We start from the raw sequence: 6,000 nt of genomic DNA, 5'->3' as shown, positions 1-6,000 counted from the left end.
GGTAGGCACTCATGGCTTTGTCCTGCATAATGTCCATGTCTGTCACAGACCATATCCTATAATTTCACAACGGTTAAAAGTGAATACTGTAATGCGAACCCCCTCTGAATGGAATTTATGTCTTGATAACACTTTTGCACACCCTGCATTGGCACTGAAAATAAATCAGCAGAGGTGTCTCTCATTTATCAGATGACAAAATGGATCATAACATCCACCTTCCAGCTGCTGTCAGACACTGAACACCTGACTTTCTCTTAGTTATTTGTTGCTAGCAGTATTGCCTGTTCACTAATACGCCTGATATGAATCTAGGACATCATGTGTTCAAAACTACCTAAAAAAAAAATTGAATTATCCGATGGTGTGGACTTATATAAACACTGGCACGGTGTTGACTCAGTTTTTACACTCTCAGGATTAACGCTGATGCTTCTGCCGCCTGTTAAATGGTCCAACTCGTCGAAAAAGCTCTCGCTTCTCCAGGTATATCTGAACACCTCGCTCCTTTCATCACGGCTGGCAAACCTGCCCGCTATCACATAATTAAATAAGATTTATATCATCACATAGAATAATTCTGTGTGGGCTGATGGTGAATGTTGCTATAGCCAACTTTCCCCCCCTTTTTTTTGCACCAGCCCACTCACACAGTAATTGAGAAACTGGCATAACTGAGTATACAAAAAAAAAAGAAGTGGTGTGGGTGTGAAGATGTCCACGGTTGAGTGGCCAAATGCAACCCACTCAAACAGCCAATTGTGAAAGTACTTATCAATAAATTTCAATGGACGTTTGTGACACAGGTATAATTGGTTTTGCATCAGTGTGAAGTCAGATTTACATATATGATGAAAGATTGATGACAGATTGGTTGCATTTCACTTGGCTACACATTTTCATTCATTTGTATTTTATGTGTATTTAGTGAAATGATTTTCAAACTAATCTGAGGATGACCCTGATGTTTTTACACTATCGTTTGCCACAATACATTCATAATATCATAAACAAAGGAGGTAAATGGTACATTCTTTTTGGCCACAGTAATTACACCGACTGCTATTCAGTATATTTATAGTTTCAGCTCTTTGGTAGGGAGGGAAGGCCTCATGATAACTTACATCACAGCCTTGGCTGCAAATGTACATTTAAATGCCAGTATAACTTTGCAGAATGTGAATAATTGCGTTTGCGGCTAAGAAAAGGTGTTTCCTTCCTTCCTGATTTGATCGGACTAATTTGGTGAATATAAGACTCAAAAAACCTCCGCCAACGCTGAACAACTCTCCAACTTACACCCTAAGAAATCGCTCCTAACACTTCAGACTTTTCTTGGCCTTAGCAAAGTTATCCCAAACTTTTGGAATCAAGTCTGTGTTTTTTTTTGCATGTTTTATAATTATGGCTACAAGGTGATAATCATCTAGTGGCAGAAATCCCAGATCTGGACTACCACCAAAGGCGAATCAATTGTTGCTGAGACCAAAGCCAATCTGTCCACCAATATCCACTGAAGGGTGTTCATACAGGCTTGAGAAAACATAACCTTTCAATGTGGACAGAGGAGGTAATTTTGCTGATGATTCTAAGTGAAATATACAATAAAAGCCGCAGACCTGTGGCTCTTTTTTAGATGCATGAATGTTTGCAACATGTGCAAGGTGAGCTGTTTTTCAGCCGCCGGAGGTGTGCAGGTGAATAGGGCACGAGGCTCCCCTCTGACATCCATAAAGCATCACACGCGCTCTAATCTGAAATGCAAAGAGCCGGAGAACAGAACCAAGAGGAAAGTTATCAGGAGTGTGGAGATTTTTTGAGAGTTTGAGTTGCCAGGAATTCACAAAATGTTCGAGTAGGAACTAAAAAAAGGACTGCTTTAGTAGATGTAATCCAAACATGTTTCGCCAGCTGGAAAGAAGCGAGCACAGAAAGGACAGGCAGTTGATATTTTCCCAGAATGAGTGAAAAGTGCCTCGATTTGTGCCATCACATGAGCTTATTGACTGTGTAGAAGCTAATGGAACGCAGTCATAATGTCTTCAGCTCCGAACCTGCGATGGGAACATTTTGGCAGATTCTTTCGCCGGCTCCGTAGCCCCTGCACTGATGTGTGACAAGATATCCGCTGCTGTTCAGCTGCTCATGCCGCGTGTTCAAGGCATTATGGGATGTTGTACCGATGGAGCAGAGGGCTGATGGAAGACAGTCGCAATCGCCCTCTTCTCATTAGACGCAGGGCTGTCTGTGCTCATTAGGCCGGCAGCAGCGCAGTGGGGATCTATTCTCCTGAGGTGACCAAAGGTGCTTACACAGACCTTCCAAGTCTCAGTAATGATGCCCCAGACCTGTCACTCTTGTCACACGACTGACATGACCTTTTTCTGGCTCATGCGCTGAAAGAAAAAAAAAAAAAAATCCTAATTTTGCAGGATGAGGCAAGAGAAGTCCTATTTTGCCCTCCCAAATTTGAAAATATGCCCAGTTTTGCATCAGTGCGCCGCACATGGTGAAACTTTCCAAGGTGTTGATTTACTTTTCACCAAAGTCAACAAAGACTATTTCCTGTGAATTTACTGGCGATTTAAGTGATTGCATTTCAGGTTTTAATCTAGGCACAAAAGCCAGCCCTTGCCATTAAGACCTATGAAATACAGGCATGCTGAGCAGCTGAATAGACGTCTGGAAGCAATCTATGAAAGATGGCTGATCAATGGCCGCAAAATGAAATGGGAGATGAAAAGATGTCTTTTAAGGCTCATGAAAGGGGAACTTGTTGGAGGGCGTTTTGTTCGGCTTTCCATTTCTAACCTCAATCATCTGAACACAGGGTACATGAAAGGGAAAAACAGTAATACTGTAGCCTACTGTGGCTTTATTCCACTGATGTCAAGTACCACCAGGAGTCTACTGTGACTCCATGTAACATTTTAACGTATGAACTCGATGTTTAGTTAATACTGCATGCATCTCTGTTTAATAGTTTTAAAGGGATAGTTCAGATTTTTTTGAAGTGGGGGCTGCGAGGTACTTATTGATACCAGCATACAAAATCTATTTCAGCCACCTTAATGTAAGTGTATGCTCTATTTAGAATATTTTCTCCACTTACTTTGCTGTCAGATAGTCTTTTCAAATGGAAAACCGCTGTTTCTGGTCTCGATCTGATAATCTATTTGTGTACTTGTTAACTTACCTCTTCCATTTAGCCTTTAACTAGCTATGATTTTCCTGATACAGGCCTGGGACACATTTTGCTTTACATTTATGCACCACTGCACTTTTAAAATGTATTTTTCTTGATTTCATGACTTCTACACTCTACTTTTAACTTAAATTTCCTTGTTCCTAATTTTCCATCCCTATATTTCTTTTACTTTTACTATTATTATCAGTGTGAAGATGCATTATATGGATTCTGTTCTCAACCTTATATTATTCTTACCTGCTGGTTTTAATTTTCATCTTAATTCATATTAATTATGGCATTATATTCTTATTTCTGTATGTTAAGAACTTGGTGCAATGTAATTTATTTTGTCTAAAGCACTATGGTCTGCATTTATTGCATAAAAAGTGCAATACAAATAAAACGTGTTCTTACTTTTGCGACTTGGGTGAATCTGAAGTATCCTTTTAAAACACTGAAGTCACACACGAACACAAAACAATGATCGAGACAGCGTTAGACCTGCAATTCTTGTGTTTTGCGAGGGAAAATTATGGTCTCTGGTTGGTTTGGACAAGACAATATTTGGGTTTTATAATGGTGGTTTCCCATCAGAAAAGGCTGTCTGACAGCAAAATTACTGTAGACTATTAATAAAAACCTCATTCAGCCCAACATTAAATAATCTGAACTATCCCTTTTGTTTGCTGTTTTGCATTTGGGAGCCTTTTTTCATTGAACACTCAACAGTGTTTTGTTTATATGCCCATTAATATGCTGACGCAGCCCGCTGCAAAGCACAACAGAAGAGAATGTTAATGATAATAAAATATAGACGAGATTACATCACTCCTAAATTGCATTAGGTACAGATGCCTTGTAAAACGACATGGTCACATCCAGTCCTCACAGGGGCCTTTCCAAACAAAGCCTGATTGTAATGGGCCACATGAAGCGCCAATTTAGCCCCACACGAGCTCCAACATACAAATGAGAGCGAGCTACAGTGAAGACATACATTAATCCTAGCCAGATTGGGGACTGTATGAATTATGCTAAGAACCTTATCTGTTATTTCCCCTGATCTCCTGCTGGGTGAATTGATTGCGTTTTTGGTCTTAATCCGCAGCATGCCATGCATCTTGGGAGACAACCAGGGAGCCATCTTGAATAAATAGAATTTGGACTTGACAAAAGCCACCTCCAGCTGAGCAATGAGAAAGCATCCTTTTACCACCGCGCATCCCCTACGACTCAGAATGACATTAGGAAATGGCCAGCCGCGGTTTTACACGGCATTGTGGTATTGATTTTCTGTTCCTCGGTTCAGCTGCAGTTTCTCTTGGAATATCATTTGCGTGTATGACACTCATCAGGATGGATAAGCCCATTTTGGAAACCTCCTTCTGTTGCGGCGGTCCTCAAGAAACATCTCTATGCAACCAGAGAGGGTGTTTTAATGAGATTAATTAGATCGCTTATGAGTGATGGTCCTCCACCAATTACCTGGGCCATAATACCGTTTCCCTCCACCCAGGGCGTCGCGCTCTGCCGAGCTGTGCCAGCCTTCTGCGAGCGCGAGGCTGCAGCAGGAAATGATTAATCATCTCATCACCATCCCAAGAGATAATATGACAATAAAGACAAAAGCCTCTCATCGGCTGTGGCTGTTTAAAGCCAAGAATTGCTTCCTAAACGTCGACTCCGGAGTTCAATTAGACGATTCGGGTGCAGCCTTTTAGAATACAAGCTTTCTTGATGTTGTAACGCAACACCACAGAGGTCTGACTCCAGGTCCGTTCCTTTTCTATAATGAGGTACTGCAGTTCACATTCCACCCAATGACAGAAAATCAGAGGTGCTTTAGCAAGACGGAGCCGGTACAGCTCCTGTTTTTCACTCCTGAAGGAGAGCAGCGGGGTACGACCTCCCTCGCGTCTATTTCCTTTTCCTCGCTGAAGGGCAGGGAGGGTCACAGACACAGAGGGATCACAGTGGAGAGTGTGGCAGCCAGGAATCAAACCACAGCAGGATTCAGCCACGGATTGGAGAGCCGGCGGCTGCACGCAGCGCGCCGTGCAGGCTTTTATTGGCCCTTCTCCATCACACCTGTCACACAAGATTGGGTTTGTAGAAGCGCTTCCTTCAGCTGAAAAGGCCAAAGTAGATTATGGGGGCAGGCGAGGTTGAAATGGAATAACCAATGGAATGGCGCCAAATATAACGCCTTGCTGTCTGAATGCAAATCATGATTGAATTATGAATGATTTGTATAGTTTACTGTCAAGTTCTGCCTGGTTGGAGGAGCGCTTTTCAAACATTTTCATGACACACACCCCTAAAAAGACACATTCTGTCACCGTCCTGTGGGGAGATCATATTGAAAATGAAACCTACAACTACAATAATCATTCTCATACATAATGTAATGCCTGTAATTAGACTAATTCCTATGGAATTGAGTTACAGCGATATTAATCTATTTCTCAATTTGCTGTGGACCCCCAAGGGTCCTGTGAGGGGCCCCTGGGGGTCCTCTGACCCACATTGAGGAAAACTGTTGCAAGTGATGTTCGCATGTCGAGGAAATGTATTGCACACCGAATGGTCCTTTCTTCTTTTTGATGTTTTTGCGATAAAATCAAAACAGTGTGTTGGTCCATCTCTCTGTGCTTCATGACAAATACGTCATTTTAATTTTTAAAACGATACGATAATTTTACCAGCAGAGAAGGAATTTCTCAGGGGCCGTGAAGCCAATGTCCACTGTGCGTCCTCAGTTCGGTCTTATGCCCCTCAAAGATTTTTATGCTCTGTGGCCGTGCTCGTCT

Source organism: Lutjanus erythropterus, chromosome 24 (genome assembly GCF_056507025.1).
Source record: "Lutjanus erythropterus isolate fLutEry1 chromosome 24, fLutEry1.hap2, whole genome shotgun sequence".
NCBI classification, from domain to species: domain Eukaryota; kingdom Metazoa; phylum Chordata; class Actinopteri; order Lutjaniformes; family Lutjanidae; genus Lutjanus; species Lutjanus erythropterus.
This window is presented reverse-complemented; position numbering follows the sequence as displayed.